General features: G+C 42.8%; 1 long non-coding RNA gene across 1 annotated transcript; it reads right to left on the reverse strand.

Moving 5' to 3' along the window:
• Positions 1 to 8883: 8883 nt before the first annotated feature.
• On the reverse strand, positions 8884 to 15016 carry LOC119376166 (uncharacterized). Its single transcript, XR_005180516.2, has 3 exons — positions 14789 to 15016; positions 14621 to 14701; positions 8884 to 8973 (listed from the first exon to the last, which is right to left on the reverse strand). It is a non-coding gene; the product is annotated as an uncharacterized LOC119376166 (long non-coding RNA).
• Positions 15017 to 18724: the final 3708 nt, after the last annotated feature.

Raw genomic sequence — 18724 nt, forward strand, 5'->3', positions numbered from 1 at the left:
CTGACGGGTGGTTCATGACCTCTTATAACAACTTTTTCATGAGCAGAGTATCCTTTAAAGCTTCATGCCACATTAAAAAAAATCATAGAATCGGCCCACATTAGTAAACACAAAAAAGTGAAAAATTACATTTATTGAAATTCTACATCTGTCTTTCCACTACTTTCTTTTTCTATGTGCGATTTTCAACTTTAGAAGGCATCTGATTATTTATTTATTTATTTGAGAATACCTCACAGGCCCCGTAAGAGGCATAGGGTGAGGGGGCATACAGTACAATTCAATACATTGTATGGTTGTATACACACTCTACATTTCAGAATTCTAAATGTGCATGGTGTGGCTGCACTATAACATGCATAAAATATACAGCTGTATCCTTACCAGGAAATGGCTATATTTTCACATTAAGCTGAGGCATCTGCATATTTAAATAAGTGTTGCAATACTTTATTGGATGGCTGTGCATTTGGGCACATGTGGCTGGCGGTTATCACAATCTTTGTATACAGGGCAATCTTGAGCGGTCATGCTTTATATCCTATAGATCTTCGACTAAGATTTTCTTGCTTGTCACTTTTATCAGTATCGAAACTTTGCAGTATTCATGCATCCTTACAGTAGCTTTTTTTTTTTTGGCGAAACCGACCTGTTACTAGAAAATGTACTAATATGATACAGGTCTTCAACTTAGGTTACCTCTTCAGTGATTGTTGCCAGAAGAAATAATTTACTCCAGTAATCAGAGTGGAGTGTCTGGCAGTCCTATGCATCTTTACTGCTTGGGGTACTTAGTGTACACAATGATCTGCAGTGATGTTTTCAGGCTTGCTAACATGAAAGCAGTAAAACAAGCTGGCCACTTTTACAGCAGTATACAACTTATCCTGAAACAAGCAAATCACAGTGGTACCACTACCTGCAGCAGTGACACTTAGGTTGTATCACAGCCTGTGCCCTATACTGGTACATCATTGAAAGACTCATCTAGCCCGCACAGATGTCATTATTGTCATTGCACCTCGAGGTGGCTAACTTCTTTTAGTACCGTGTCATCTGTAACTCCGCTCATTCCCATTCTTACTGGTTTGAAAAAATTTTGCGGCAATAGATTCATGAGGCAATAAACTGATAAGCTATTATATGATTACTTGGAAAAGTGTTTCAGGAACACTTTAACATACACTGTGTGTTCTAGCATGCTGCTGTTACCAAGGTTGATGCACAACATGGTTTTGACACAAGAAGTCAAGACACCACAAACGCCAACTATCAACTGCAAAGGCACACAATGGCGGGAAAAAAAGAAGACATGAAAACTATCTGCGCATGCTGATGCAATAGACGAAACTTATCAATCCGGCACGTGTGGGGGTATACGTGAAAGATAACTGTTAAGGCAGTTGATTTATTCTTTATGCAAGTTAATAGACGGTTAGCTCATGCATGCGCATGAGCTAATAGTGCGCATGCATGCGCACTATTATCGATATGCCATGCCTCGATTATTAGATGAGTTTGTTCATTCATATGCCTGTAAAAAACTGCGTATTTATCGAATTTTGGCGTGGACTTACACTCTCGACAATGTAAAGATAGATTAGAAGGTGAGCCTCCGCTTAACAGTATTTTATGTTCCAATAATCTCTGGTTAACACAGCGGCTCGTCTGTCCTATGTAGAAGCAGCCGTAGCTAAAGGGAACCTTATAAACCACACCTGTACAGCAATCAGTGAATTTGTTGGCATGTTTTATGAAACAAATGTTATTCCGCATCTTGTCTACTATTACTCGCTCATTCTTTCTCTGCACAGTGCACAAATCTTACCTAGATAATTGGCAGCCGTAAAGACAGCATTAACGCTGTATCTACTTCCCACTTTCTTTAGCCTGTGAGACATGCAATGAATGTAAGCAATACCTACGACAGTGTTTTTTTCTCATTGCTTTCTGCAACCATGCTCGGACTTAGCATAACGGACTTCTTTAAACATTCCGCGATAGTGGCCGCCCTGTCTTTGCACGCCCTGTCCTTTAGAATGAATACTTACCAACTAGCTCAGCTCTCTGTTATTCTAAACATGGTTTTATTCCACAGCCCTGGGGAAGGTCTTGGAATGCTTGTTCTGATTACAGACTGAAATGTTGCTAATCTTGTGGGTCCTTATTTCTTCTTGGGCACCTTGTGCACTTGTTTCAGTACATGTGCTAGGTCAATACAAATTTAAGTGAGTCAGGATATGCACTTTAAATGATGTCTTCAAGTAAACAACAAAAGCGAGCTTTCCACATTGTAACTTTTATTGGCATTTCAGAAGCAACACCAGCAAGATGACTAAAGGATGTACCACTTCAAGATGGAAATGGCTATGTTCAAAGATATTTTAGAGACGTACAACAAGGAAGATATTGGGATTCTCGTTGCATCGATATATGCGATCTGCAATAGCAATGTCCAAAGCTTAACGGGCACTTCCACGTAGAGAGCCTTCCTTATTACAGCACTTATTCGCAAAATTCTTGCAGCAACATGTTCACATCGTACAAGTGCGCATTTATCTCTCCATCAGAAATTTTGGACCGCAAGGTTGTGTACTGCCACTTGAAGAAACACCGAAGCATGAAAGCCTCCAACCCGATAAACAGTAAAGAAGAGTAAGGTAGCCAACATAAGAAGGTTCAATATGGAGAGAATTGAACATGCTCTAAAGAACAGAAGAAGCCTAAAAGCAGTGAAGAGAAAATTGGGCACAGGCAAAAACCATATGTATGCACTAAGAGAAAGGCAAGGCAGTTTCACTACCAATATGTATAAGGTTGTCAAAGCAGCTATGATTTTCTACAGAGATCAGCCAGGACAACAATGGTAGTAATAATAGTAGTAGTCCAGACGAATCTCACCAACAATGGCAGGTGAAGGAACGAAAACTTCTTGTTAGAAGAATTGGCATCTGTTCATCTTAAAACCGCTTCATGCACAAAAAACACACCCCTAGAGAAGATTCTGCCAGGAGCAAAGACACAAAAGCAAGAGAATTAATGGAAGCTTTTTACATAAGAAAGCAAGAAAGTTTGTGTGTTAGTGATACATAAGTAGTTTTATATAAGATTGAGAAACAGTTTATTGAGCGTGTGTTATTGTATTACCCCTGATGTTCAAATGGATGTTTGTTGCGCAGGCGCGAATTGATGGTACATATGTGTGTGTGGTTTCTGGGAATTAAAGCAGCTGTGAGTGGCGCCCCGTCCAGTCATCTTCTCTTGTGGTGTGCGTCTTCTTTTTTTTTTGTGTCTAAAGCAGCTTTAACATGAAGGAAAGAAAGCCTTAGAGGGAATGCAGTGGGGCAAAGCAGCCGGTTATGATCAGGGGTGTTGCTGTACAGTGATGCTATTAGTTTTCTTGTGCCCTTTACCGCCATCAGCCATCTGCCACTGGTCAAAAAATGCAGCCCAGGAATTTTTCAGCAGTGCCAGACGGCTATGGTGAGGAAAAGCATTAAAAAAGTAATAGCATTGCTCTGCGATAACACGCCAGGTAACAGCAGATCTGTTTAAAGACGGGGGCACACTGTTCTTGAAAAACTGGCCAGTTTGTATATGCAATGCCTTTTTGCTGTGAGCGTACTGAAATCTTTGAAGAATGTGAACATTGCCCTAATTAATTATGTATGACATTACTATACAGTTTTATGTACTTATAAGCTTTGTTTATCAATGTCTTGTATTAATGTATTTTTTTTTGTTTTCGGTACAGTTAACTTGTGTACCTATTTGTAATTTGTATCCAATAATCATGTGCAGGGGGTCATGGTATGGTCTCATAACCGAGGGACCCTTTTCTGTATATCCCTTTTTGTTGTAATCATGCTTTGCAAAATAAATGTTTGAATGAAAAGGGGCATCAAGAATTGAAAAATTAGAAGCCGATCAGCTTACTCATAACTGCTAACAAGGCATTTGCAAAAGTAATAGCTAATAGAATTAGGACCACCTTAGAATCCAATCAACCAAATGAGTAAGCAGGATTTCATACAGGCTACTCAACAATAGACCTTATTAGCACTGTTGATGTTATGGATAAATGCATGGAATATAACCAACCCCTATATATAACCTTCACAAATCATGAGAAAGCATTTTAGTCAGTTGAAACCTCACCAGTCGTGCAGGCATTGCAGAAATGGTGTGTACACAAATTGTATACAAAAATACTGGCTAAACTCTAGCTTGCTGAGCCGTAGGAGTACATATGTAAATTTTATTACATTATTATAAAACGGACAGTCAACACTGCCACGCCAACTGTTGTTAGACAACCGTTGATTAAAACATTTATTCACGATCTACACGGTGTGGCTGCAGCATGGTGGTCTGCAGCACATTTGCTACAGTAAAATCACCAACTATAAATGGTATGTCTTTCTCTTGTCTAACCCACACAAGATGTCTTATAAAACTTCCAGTGTCTATTTCCATGTTCCTGGGATGATATAGACCAGGGGTCTCAAACACGCGGGCTGGACCTTTCGTAGCGGCATACCCACGAATGACTGTCTTTGTCCCGCACTTTTTTTCTTAACAGTCTTTTAGCAAGCTACGAAATATGGTACACAAATACGGTAAGGCAGTACGGTAGCGCTCCTCCTTTCCTGCTCGTTGTGCTTAAGCCGCTCCCAGTTCAGGTGACAGTTCAGGAAACTGTGCATCCTCAAACGACAGGTTCCTCGTTAACAATGTGTAGGCTGACAGGCAACAATGATGCGTGACAACCGCACAGTAACTTTTGAGAAAGCTTTTGTGGTGTTGGGTTGCCTTCACCGGCAAAAGCACAACGAGCGGGAAAGGAGGAAGCGCTACCATACAGCCTTACCGTATTTGCGTACTATATTTCCGTAACTTGCTAAAAGATTCTAATAAGTATGTTTATGAGCTACAGAGACACGACTGGTTTTAAGCACTTTTTTCCTTTGGCAACCCCCATGTGAGGTTGCAGGTGCGGTGAAAAATAACCATGGAACAAAAACTGTATATTTCAGAATCAAGGTCCAGATTTCAGTCATTATGGAGATCTCTCGAGTCCTGCTGTCAAATCCCTCAAGAAATGACCCACATATGACATTTTGTTCAAGCTAATGTTGAAACTAACTAAATGGCAGATACAAGAATGAAGCATCAAGTTGGCGATTGCAAGTACGCAGCATATTGTTTAACTGCATACACAATAAACTGTCAGTGCGTGGATGTTGTCAAGGCTTTTCAAAGATAATTTAAACTTTAGGCAAATTGACATCTATGGTGACTTGTGTGTGCTGTCGGGAAGAGCCTTTTTTTTTTCTTATAATTATTATTAATCAGGTGGTGTCGTATCTACAGTTATCAGTCTCGTCAGTGAGCAATTTCCAGCTGCTTCTTTTTCATAATTCAAAACATTCTTTGGATGGCACTAAAACAAACAAGAGCCTTCTTTTTTAAAATGATTCCTATTGCTCCCTTTCCATTATATCTACAGGAGGCCTGCACTGAGCTCACTGCACTAAGCACACTGAGCCTGCACCGAGCGCATTGAGCTCAGCCTGCCAGGCGGCGCTAGCAAGTGCCTACATCTGGTCATTGTAGCCATAGTCGTACAGCGATCAGGCGTACAAGTCTGATGTCACGAGAAAAAATATCGAAACAATACGCACGGCCAACAACCTTGGTTGTAGTGAGGACCAAGGTGGACGACCAAGGTGAGGACCATGAGGACCACGTGGACGACCACGGCTATGGCAGCTGCCGCCCTACTATAGCATCAGAGCTTTCATACGCCAAAGCTTAAGACGGCAGACTACGCAACTGCTGTTAGAAGCAGAAGCAGTCTACGAGGCAAAACATGTGGTATTGTGCAACGTGGAGGTGAACAAATATCACATAGCAACAGTTCGCTGGACTAGTTCTCCAAACAACGCCGGCACACAAAGACATGCATGGGCTAGGAATCGCAGAAACTGAGAAGTTACTGCAGCAACGAGCTTGCAGCTACAAAGCAGGGTAAAAACAAGGTGTAGAGACTGCAATAGAAATTTTTAATGTGCAAAAGTCTATGGCAAGTTTTCCAGCAATTTCGGTGCCAAGTATTATGTCTATAATGCAAAAGGTGTGGCACTTTTCCAACAAGAATACATATGGCTTTGTAGAAAACAAATGGATTTGGGACAGGTCAACTTAATTGAAATTAGCTTGAGTGCATCAACCTAATTTTGGGGGCGATATGGAGGTAAGAAACGTATGGGCCACCTTGAGGAAGAAAAGCATCATTAGCTGGGCAGCGTTCACAAGCGAGTCTCGGTGAGTGCTTCCTGCTACTCACCAAACATCGCAGCCCCACGTCAAAGCAGAAATCTTCCTTGCGGAAGTACTAGCCAATAGCTGTTTACAATTTCTAAGTTCTGCATTCGCAGATTCATGCACCTTCTTACCCTGCGGACACATGTGAAAGCTGGCAGCAGGCTCCATAGCGTACGCCCTGCATTGGGCACTGGCCTACCATACAAAACTCCTCCAAAGACAGTGGCTACATAATGTAGTGATTTCTTTCAAGTGTTGTCGAGCGCACAGCAACAGCAGGAAAACCTCCCCAGTCACTCAGAATTACAGCGCAGGTGGCATTCTAAAGTTTTGTTTTCAGCTCGCTCTGGTGCTCCCAAAGCAGACTAAGCAGCCACTATGACCACATGAGCCTGCCTAGCACGTTGCACCAAATGTGGCGTCTGCTCTTCCAGTGGTATGCCTTACGCCCAATACCAGTTACGGAAGTGGCCATGAGAGCACCCGGATAAGGGCAGCTAGAAGATAGATGGAGTAGATAATAAGATAAGGAAATAATTTAAGTGCCTCAAGTTAAAGGCACGCTGAAAGCATAGACAGCTCTGTACAAATGCACAATGTTGGTAGGTCCTTAGGTAACAGGTTGTCTAAACCATGTCACTTAGTAGGCTTTAAATAGTGTAATATATGAATACTGCACTTACACCTATGTCTTCAGTCACCTTCGCTTGGGGGGGATTGCCATTCATGCAAACAGTGCGATTGGTTCCCAATGTGGTGATGTTGTAAACAGATGAGCCATGCCGCCCTATTTAACGCCTTGTTTGTTCTGCATGCACGAATCGTATTTTATGTACGTGTAAAAATAAAACAATTTCAATGTACGCAGCTTGCAGCATTCAATGTAAGCATCGTAGACAAGTCTGCCACAGCTGTATCGGCGCACTCGCGCTAGGAGTGGAACGGATTTAAAGGCTGGGATAGTAGCCGCAGCAGCCCGTGGAGGGTCCGCTGTAGCGCCAAACACGTGACTGGCTTCTTGCGATGCAGAAAATGACCTAGCCCTTTCAGACTTCAGGAAGCATGTCAATTTATTTTTGACGGATTTTATGCCCTCCGATGGCGTGGTATTGACTACCTTCTTTTGCGAACAAGGCAAAGGCAACATTCTGCACGTTGCGTCAGTTGACGAACGAATGCGACCTCGTTTCAAAGTCCTGTGAAAAGGGCAGAATATAAACACAAAGAACGAGAGAAAGTTTCTAGAGGTAGGAATCAGTCTTTAATGGGACGAAAAGCGTCAAACCGACACATGAGAAGACACGATGTCTGGTTCTCTAGTGTCCGTATTGGCGCGGCTCACTTTCTTCTACGATAAACATTGAAGGAGTCGATCCCGCCTACGTCGTGCCAAGATGCAAGGACAGCGGTCGCCGTAAAGACGATACATATTTGCTTCACTACGCAGACGGCAGGAACGTCGTGCAGCATGCAGTGGTCTTTCGCTTACCTTCTAGTGGCAAAGCGCAAGTGTCGCACATCAGATTTCGATGCTTGATATCCCGGATGGTGCCTAATATAACCATAACGTACACAGGCGCATATATATTCCACAATATCAAGTACAACAGTGCAAGGAAAGGTTGCAGTCGCTTGGAGTTTCAAAAAGTTAAACAGGAAGTCTCCATGACACCAGTTGCAGGAAGCAGGTGGCGCTTCGCGCAGTCAAAAACCGAAACCGAAAGCTATCCTTGAGCGCCTCCCGTCATTTACGGCCGCCGACCCACTCGCTTCGATGAAAAGAAATCGAGAGACTTTGCTCCACGGGAGATATGGGGATTTTTGCTGTATTTTAAAACACTTATGCGCCATTTGGCTAAAATAAAGGTGTCGAATAATGGTCTCTGCATCGAATTCTTTCATTCAGCAGCAATTTTTACCCTTGAAGAAGACAAGACTGCTTGTCGAAACGCTGACTCCAGCGACACTCCGTGTCCAAGAATTTTTCACCTTTTCAAGCCGCCATTTTCCCCTGAACTTCTGCCGTTTTTGGATTATCAATTTTACTGGCTAGAGAAGCTCCAGAAATTAATCCGATGCCATTATATGCAGACTTCCCATTAGTTATCACTTTTGATAAAAGTTATGTTGAGGCATAAAGAAAGACATAAAATAAATGCCTCAGCTTGCGCCACCGGGGTGTAACAGGCTAACAGTGAACAGCTAAAACTTTTGATTGTGAAATGCTGGCATGTTACAACGCTTTGACTAGGGTTTCACTGGAGCCAACATTTCGACAAGACTTGTCTCAAAGTTGCAGCCACGAAGACGACAAGTACGCTTGTCAAAACAGCTCCAGCATCACCCCGTGTACAAGAATTTTTCATATCAGCAAAATCTGTGTTCTTTTGTGCAAAGAATTAGTTAATGCTGTTTATTCCGACATGGCACTCGCTTAATCCATTGCGCTCCAGACAACATAAGCATTTTAAGTAGACTCATTTTCATTAGTAATGTTGCATGGAATGCGTTATACTGCGCTTCCAAAAGTAAATGCAAAATTTCAACAAATGTTGTTGATCATAACCTTTATTGTAGCAATTTAAACCATTATCCTGGCCACTTGGCATAGGAAGAGCAATGGAATTGATGACTTTGTCCAAAAACCTGCACGCAAAAGGCACAATAAGTACAAGGTGTCTCCATCGAGCAGGCATGTATCACCACAACAAAAATCGGAAGGCTGACTTGGAGAACGCACAAGCACAGCAGCAATAATTTGTCGAATTGTCGGACATTTGTAAATGCCAAAAGCAGGGGCGGTTGAACAGCTGATTTTGTCTCACTTAATGAAGTAAATCTAGATATGCTAAAGAATCTAGGGTAGGCAAAATTAACGAGCTCCTCCACAGCACTGTGTGTGACAATCATATTGTGGTTTTGGGAATATCTGGAATTCTAATTTCATCTTGCACACAAAAGGCATATTAAAAGAATGTTTCAGTCAAGCATGCACATACACCTGCATACCATAAAAAAAACAAGAGGCTACAGTTTGGTCAAAAGACAACAGACGATACAGCACAGGGTGACAGAGGTTTAGCTTAGTTGGCAACATACTAAGAATTTTTTGCACATAAGCAACACGAGGAGAAACATGGAGAGACACAACACATGCGCTAACTTTAAACAAAATCGTTTATTGCACACGAGGCAAACGTTTATACAGCGTTGGTGCCCTCACACTGCACCAAGAAGCCATGCACAGAGATTTGCATTTTTCTGCTTCATTTTTACAAGAGGTACGTAACACTAATCAACTAACGAACTATTGCACAATCAAGAAAGCAGATTTTTTATCCGACAAGGACAGAGACAGAGTGCTAACACGATTGGTACCCAATTTTTGCAATTCCTGCAGCAAATAGTATTATAAACCTCGTTAGTTCAGCTCTGTTGATTGACAAAACCTCTGTGTTCTGCAAGAAAGGTTCACACATTACAATGCTATCTTAACCTACCATTCATGCAGCTGCTTGTTTGCCCAGCATACTGCTTACTGCAGAAAAGAGGTATCTGATAAGCAACAGCTTGTCTACATTCCGCAAACCACATCCTATATCGTTTTCTTCCGTGCTTGACTGCAAATTCTGCAAATTGATTTCAGCTTTCATAGAGCTGGAAAACTATTTGCACATTTGTATGTGACACCAACCTTATTATGTAATGCTAAATTTTGTGCAAGTATGGCACATCAGCTATTCTTTTTTCAGCGACATCACTGTTGGAACAGCCAACTAGAGCAATGGAGCGGTACTTCCTAATTTAAGCCTTTTACGACTTACACTTCTGTTTGTGCAACGCATTGTGTGTGAACCTTTCCCATGTGCTGTGTGTCCTGTTGAGTTGTTACGCTATCCAACTACAGTTATGGAAAGGATGGCATCACGTGCTAATGTACAAGTAGTTTTTCAACTCCATGCAAGCTGAAATCGATTTGCAGAATTAGTAGTCAAGCACCAAAGAAGACAATTGCTTGCACAAAACGACATAGGACATGCTGAGAAGCTGTCGTTTATCAGATACCTCTTTCATGTGGTAAGTGGTATGTCAGGAAATGGGCCACTGCATGAATGATAGGTTAAGAGAGCACTGTAATCTTGTGAACAAATGCAACGATGGATGGCTGGCGTCACAGTGTAGGGCATGAGAGTATGAACCTTTCTTTCAGGACACAAAGGTTTCATCAGCTAATAGAGTTGAACTAACGAGACTGATAATAGAAGCTGCAAAAATTGTAAAAGTGGGTACCAATTGTGTTAGCACTCCGCAACTATCCTTCTCGAATAAAGAATTAACTGTATTGAATGTGTAGTAGTTCGTGAAGTGATTATAGTGTGCCATATATTTTGTCAAATAAAACAGAAAAAAATCACACCATCTCCCGCTAAAGGGGACCATGAGGCGATGCGAAGCAGCGTCTCGGCATGTAGAGCCCGCGTTTCAGAGGGTGAGTGGAGAGGGAAAGTGGAAGGGGAAAGGGCATGGGGAGAGGGAAAGTGGAGAGGGAGAGGTGTGTGGAGAGGGCTTGCGCATGCGCAGTAAGGGTGGTCACGCCGCACACCACCACCACCACCGGATTGAACTCCGCTATAAGATGCTTCACATCTAAAAGACATATCTCTCAGCATGGCATCTTGGTGAATCGCTAGGGCACCACCACTGTGTCTATTAGTGCCTTGCGTGCAATAAACCATTTCGTTGAAAGTCAGTGCAGACGTTGTCCCTCCTTTTTCGTCCTTGTGTCGCTTATGTGCTAAAGATTCTTACCAAGTGAGTTGAGGTTACTTATGAGTACAGACAGGAAAAAAGATATGTTGAAGGAGTACTGACATGAATTTTAAAAATTTTCGGATTGATGCTCTAAATAAAAATACTGGTGTCGAGAAACCTAAAACAAGTATTGTGGTGCCTGGGAATGCATCGTATGTATTTTATTTATCGCTACCTTAAAAAGACACTTTTGGTTTCGATATCGAGGGGGCGGCTTCTCGGTGAAGTTTCATAGCAGTGTGATGTCACAGTGACAGGGATACAGAAACTTGCGACGTACTAGCGGCAAATCCATCATCTGCCCGTGGTGCACATAAACAATGATAAGTTAATTGTTGCCCAGTGACCCTGACAGTGATTTCTACGATATAGGCTGCATGCAGGATGCAGAACTTGCAAACTTGGGGGAACTGTCTTGACTCGTCAGGATAATGCCCATTGTACTGTGGCTGGCTTGCAGATGCTCAGCGACGAAAACTTCAAAGTCAAATTAAAATATTTGATACGTGTTCTCCGACTCCGGTGTGTGGACATCGTTGACACAGCATACCAAGGAAACCAAAAATGTCCCTTTTGCGATGTCTCAAAATCGTGTCAGTACTCCTTTAAAATTAAAGCAATTTCAACCACAAAATACACATAAGCGCAGCAGCGAAACATTGGTAAACAGCACTAAACTTGTAACAGCCAAAAGCAGGTGCAACTGAACAGTTGATATTGTCCCACACAGTGCAATTAAATTTAGGTGTTTTATGGAATCCTGGGTAGGCAAAATCAATGAGTTCCTCCACAACAGTATGTCTCACAATTGTGACCTGGTTATGGAATTACCAGAATGCTAATTTCGTCCTGCATGCAAAACTCACAATGAAGTCAGTCAAACATATGCATGCAGCAGCTTACCCTATGTTTCAGAAATTACGACAAATCGGAACATTTTCCAAGCATGTTTTTGACACTTTCTGCGATGCTGCAATGGTTATTTATACCACCTGCACAAATCCTTATAAGTGAAACACACGGTGTCTTTAGAAATGTTCACGCATCCGAGGGCAAGCTTGTGAAGCATTTGCACGTTTTCAAAACCTTTAGTACCGATGAAAGTGCCATCTGCATTATACGTTTCGTAGCAAGCCCACTTTTGTAGCTGCCGAGCCATTTGTTCTAGAAAGTCTACATCGTTATCAGTGCCACGGTGCAATTAATAGGTCCCCAATTGCTGCGAATTCATAGGTAGAAGGGTATGGCACACCAGCAGGCGTTTCTTGTGTGAGGCGGTACCGGACATAATACATCTATGCTATTTATAACTCGGCATGCCTTAGTTGGTTACTTGTTTTGCACCGAGCGCACTATGACAGTATGTACTTACAAATGCACATTATCATTTTCATAACCACTGCTATGTTTGTTAGAGCAAGCTTACTCTCTCTTTGCACTTTGAAAGCTCGACACCTTGGCAGACATCGCTTGGTGTTTAGTCAATGAACTTTTTTTCCAGACATGCAGCACTGCACTTTCCCCTGATGTTGGACTTTGGCAAGAGGATGCGCCAGCCAGCAAATGTCCACTGAAATGTGAATGCACCGTGCAGAATTTTTACATTTTCTCCAAACTTGTTGACTATCTTCTGTCCTGATCGGTTGGGACATGCTAGTGTGCACACCGTTGAACCTTCGGCAAACATTTCACAAGGATTTAATTGGCTTCAGCCCGTGGCAGGAGCACCAGAAAGATGGTAGACAAGTCTGCTATCTGAAAGGCTATGCCTTACCACCCTGCAACTGCCAAATTAAGCATAGCACACAAACTCAGTGCACCGATTCCAGACAAGGTAATTGAGCAGCCTCTCCCTATATAAATAAACTACGTAGTTAACATGAAAGGTAATACCGAAGGATTCCAACAAAAATATGCAGATCTTATGCGAATTTGTCATTTTTTTTTTCGAACGTCGATGAATGTGCATGGAGGTAAAGCATCGCCTTTGAGATTGGAGTCCAGGAACTCACTTTCCAGTTTTCTTCTTCCTTCAGAAACTAGGCAACTAACAACGCCAAATGCTACTTTGAAAGATGGTGACGATAATACTGAAACTTTCTGCAGTATTTGAGCATATATGGATCTGCGGTATGTGCAAAATCTATCTCATACAGAAACATACCCATCCCTACAACATGCTTTCAATAACAAACAACGGAAGAAACTGTTGATGTACTTGATGTCTTGAGCCTCTAATTTACGATAGAACATAGCATGCAATGGAAGAATTTAGGAAGCTTGTACATAACTGCTGACCTAAAACAGCCAGAAAATATTCCGGGATGTCGGTGTTTGTCATAAGAGCCATGCTAATACATGGCAATAGCAGATGGTAATGAAACTGGCATGCTTTCATCCGGGCTCTTTGGCTCGCTCTTGCTAGTAATCTTAGCACTGTTAACGATTACAAGCATCTAAAAAGGAAATTTCCTTTTCCTGGAGGGCTATTGAAGACTGAATGACACAGTTATGTCCTGCCTTCTGTATTTTGCGGGCCTCGAAGATTTCACGTGTCAACTGGTCGTGGTGGCGGAAAAGAATCCTCATTCTAGAAAATTCTGCAGTGTACCCGCAATCTTGGCAGTGCATTGACAAGTGCGTCGAGCAAACATTACCTCTCGGGGAATTTTGATGCTCCCTCAGTTGCGAGTTTACGCGTCGCCCCGATTGCCCAATGTAAACACTTCCACACGTGAAGGGTATGCTGTACACAATGCCAATGGCACAAAAACATTCGTGTGCTTAATGGAATATGAATCCTTCACCACTGGGCCTTTTTCCGCACTGCTGTGCAGATATCACCAACTTTATTCTTGGCTGCAAACACCACTTCAATGCCATGACGTCGTCATGAGTTTCTTGCCTTGTAAGAGCATGTGCAGTAAGAGTATATTATGATGTTTCTTCAATAAACTTTTCAGTTGAAAGTCAGCACTCGTGTCGTGTCTACTCGTCCTTGGTCTCTGTTATTTCGCACTGTTTTGCCTCTACCAGCTATGAATTGTTACCAACTTGCCCAATTTTCAATCATACTAACCTGTAAACCTTCGGCCTAGATTTCTTTTACTTTGAGCGGTCCTGCCCACGGTTTTTGAACCACGAGAGCCCTCTTGTATGTGTTAGCCTCCTGTAAAGCTTTGAACAATGGCTTGAAAATAAAATTTTGAATCACAGCGCAAGTTGCCCTCATTAAAGCCAGACCGATGCAAAAGCTGTGTCCCCTTGAACTTCATGTCTGGCTTCTTGGCAGAGCAGTGGCTGTGCCCAATATGCTAATGAAAAAAAGCCCATGAGCAGTGAAGGGGGGACGCTACGGCTCATTATTAAATGCTTTTTGTTTAACGTTGGCAGATCAATTTTTGTGCACTGATTAGTACACCACTTCTGACATATTTCACAATGGTCAAACGAAGAATATGCACGCACAAAGTGTACTTACATACAGCTCTACAGCTCCAACTTTCTCCATGGGCTCGGATCCAACGTCAAAGCGTTACGACTGCACTCGCAGCATGGGCACCTGCGCAAATAAAAGCATTTTTGCACGCTAATGTACAAGCGAAGACCTAGCTTATTGCATTCGTTCTCATAAGTGTGTGTCACAAACCTTTTACTAGTTCAACTCTAGGGCAAGAAAGTAACTACAAACGGTATTCAACCGTTTCCATACAATGCGTGAGACGGAAGCTGCATAGTTTCTGTCGCACCAATTGAACGGTGTTCCCAGGCTACAAGAAAATACAAAAACTGTCACGCTGAAAATAGTTCTAAGTAGACACGCGTACTGCGTGGAGAAATTTCATCGTCGCGCGTAGAAAACATCGCAGAACAAGGAATGCAAGAACTTACCTTGACGTTAGTTGACACCGGCGCGCCGGCGCGAAGCGCGTTTAGGGACAAGTGGAGCTAGGGGCGTTCTCCTCCTCAGTACCTAGGCCAGCGGCCGTCTTCAGGGAGAAAAAGTGCCCAGAAGCGCGATTCAGGCGCTATCGGATGGCGGCGCGGCGGTCGCTCCCTGTAGTGGCCACGAAAACAAATGTCGCGTGGCCGGGATACATGGGGGACGCGAGCACGCGTCTATTTTCTGCGTGCCCCTAACGGTGAATGTCGAAGACTTTGAGACGGGGCTGTGTGAGCAACGCAGCTCCATCTGGTCAGTGTGCGGTGCCTATATCACATAGAAAAGCCTAAACTTACCGGACATCTCATTTGTAAATATTGGTATCAGGTTCACTTGCGCATTTAACATTTCTTTATATTCTTTTTTTTAGCAGCGAATCTGTTCTTAGTCTAGAATTTCATGTCCGCCACCGTGGTAACACTGATCATAAACGGGTATGTGCCACTGTAAGGCCTATCAGAAAACACTCGCTATCGTAAGCAGGTATGGGCCACAGGAACTGGGTAAATCCCACTACTCACCACATGTCCAATAAAAATGGAGAAGGCAACAGTTGAAGATTCTTTGTAAACCTGTCTATAACAGTTGTATGGTCAAGAAGCAATAAAACTGTATTACCACCTCAAAGCTTAACAGAGTGTTTAATTAATAAAGAACAGTGACACAACACATCTGAAAGACTTGCAAAACATTGAAAAACGTTAGCCTGACGAAGGGAAGGCTACCAGTTTCTCTGTTTCAAGAGTATCCGCGAAGGGGAGCTGGTTAATTTTTTTGCACATAAATGTAATTTTCCTTCTCTTCCAGAATCTTTTAATCCCATTCCTCAACCCTATAAAAAGTATCACGCCCGCTCTTATATACGCGCCGGCAAAAATCTTTGCTTTTGCTATAAAGAGTCTCTCTCTCTCTCATTTTAAGATGAGAAATGCAGAGAGGTCGCTTGGAGGGGCTGTGACTCTGGATTGTCGCAGACTCTAACTGATGCGTTCGACGATTTTTCTGCATATTTTTCAAAGCGTAATTAGTGGGAAGCGCAAAAATACGACGAAAATATCAACGCGGGAAACCTTATCTCCGCAGGTGTACGAGGAACTGCATGAAGCATAAAAACTCTTGCCACCGTCTTTTTCAAAAGATTGGCGATGACTAGACATTGTGTTCCTCAAAGACGATAAGAAAAAAAAATCACAGCATATCCACGGGTGAATGATGAAGAGCTTGGGCGAAGCTCTTGAAGCAATCATGGTTACACCGTGAAATCTTCAGTGGTTTCGCCCAGCAGTAATCAAAGCGATAGCCCAGTACATCATCAAAGACGTGACATACACTGCATATATTTATACAAGAAATTTTATTAATCGCAAGTGGTAGCTAGACGCGGCTTCCGTTCCCCCTTCATTATAACGGCTTTATTGTCGGTGAAGTGATGGATTGGTGAAGGGTCGTAGTGGGATGTTTGCAAAGACGAAGTAGTGGGCAGTTTGCAAAGGTGGCTTCCGCTCCCCCTTCATTATAACGGCTTTATGGTCGGTGATGTAATGGATCAGAGATGGATCATAGTGGGATGTTTGCAAAGACGAAGTAGTGGGCAGTTGGCAAAGGTGGTTACACCGGACAACGGAGACGTGACAAGGTTAGACTAAGAGGAGCGTCGCCCCTAAAAAAAACATAAGTGTGTTTCGAGTACCGTAAAAATAGCTCGCGAATCCAGCATGCAGCCCTTGCCACCGCCGGTATGGAGGCGCGCGCTCGCGCCCTTTCTTACGGCCTTAGCAGCCGCCGGGAATACAATGGAACTTTTTCTATGCAGTCACGACGGCGCGCTCCGCGTGAGGCGCCACCAGTTAACTCCCCAAAGCGCGTTGCGCCGCATGCGCTTCGTATTGTAAACCAACTGTGCCCGGCCAATTTCTCGTGCTAATTACTTCTTCCGGTTGTAGGAAGCGGTGAAGGAAGCACAGGTGCGTGGGGGACAGGCTTTCTTTCTCGGCACTTGGCAAAAGAAGACGCACACGCAGCGCTACTAGCAACAAAAATCTTTATTTTTTAAGACCCGACAATAATATTCGATGGAGGCGAAAATGCTTGAGGCCCTTGTGCTTAGATTTAGGTGCAAGTTAGAGAAGCCCAGGTGGTCGTAATTTTCGGAGAGCTCTACTTGGGCGTCCTTCATAACCGTATCGTGGTTTTGGGATGACCATGATGATGCAGGTATATCGCCGAGTACGTCCTTCTTCTCAGTTTCTATAATGATGACGTGTAATCTCATCCTTATGGCGAGCCACTGGGTTGACTTTGTAAGCATGATCGGTGCGACTAGAAGTATGACATGGCGGCAAAATATGCGACCGGGCAAATAATGTGTTACTATGATACAGTGTGTGGAAGAAACATAATGTGGAAAATTTCCTGCGCACAGCAGCGGCATGTTCAGCGTTTCTTTCAAAGATGAAATGCTTTGAAATCGCGAGCATGATGAGACTCCTTCAAACTGCGATCGTCACTACTGTGTTTTACCAGCAGTGCTTCTTTTTTTCAGTTTTTCATGCGAAATATATTGTTGCAGTATCAAGGAGAACATTGTTCCCCATTGAAAGAATTCTCTGAAAGTTTTTATGTTTCCTCTTCGCCTCCGGCGCGCATTATTTCATCTGAATATTTTTCTCGTCTTCACATGCGCACTGAAGACTGCATCTGGACTCGTGTTGGCTTGGGATTCTGTATGTATGCAGTGACTCAGCGTAATGGGGTGCGACTTGGGCTTTTATTCTGTTTTTTTTTGTACTTTAGTGCTTGTCTGAGGCTACATGAGTGCGTGCTATTTCATGTTATTGTTACCTTGTGTTTATTTTTCTATATTGAATAATGTATTATTATTATTATTATTATTATTATTATTATTATTATTATTATTATTATTATTATTATTATTATTATTATTATTATTATTATTATTATTTATTATTATTATTATTATTATTATTATTATTATTAATATTATTCCTGCTACTGTGAGTGCGAATCACAGCTGCTTGCGGGAAATAGTGGCCGTCCCCATTATGCAGTGATTTTCACCTTTTCCAACGATTTGTTTCTATATTGAAGCACGAATCATGATGCCTTCAACAAAAAATATGCAATTTTGTTATTTTCAAGTACAGCGACGGCCGGCATATGCATTTGAAATCAACGTTTCCTAAACCATTTTTTCCCAAAGAATAAGTCTTGCGTCATTCCTTACGCCAGTTGGTTACGGATCATGCAGCCGAGCCTTCTGAGTGCGACGCACGATCGCACATGCGCGCCAAATGCAATAGTCATCCTCTTACTTATTCTTTAAGTTACAGAAAATGCTCTGCCAAGCAACAGAAGCAAGCGTATGAGCGGCCTGCGCCACCCCTTTTGAGAAGCGGAATTTACCAGAGTCATCAGATATACTTGCTACCATGTTTCTATCGCACTGGTACCATGCATACCATATAGAGTAACTTCAGAAAGGGCCAGGGTAAGTCTGAAACCAAGTGCGCCCTGCGCGCGCTAACCTCCGCAACGGCCGGGAGCGGGTTGGCTCGGAGCGCCCCCACGAAGTTGCGGCCATAGGTAGAAACAGCTTCCCGTGCGCAGGCGGTAAAGGAAGGA

Source organism: Rhipicephalus sanguineus, unplaced genomic scaffold (genome assembly GCF_013339695.2).
Source record: "Rhipicephalus sanguineus isolate Rsan-2018 unplaced genomic scaffold, BIME_Rsan_1.4 Seq1108, whole genome shotgun sequence".
Lineage (NCBI taxonomy): Eukaryota > Metazoa > Arthropoda > Arachnida > Ixodida > Ixodidae > Rhipicephalus > Rhipicephalus sanguineus.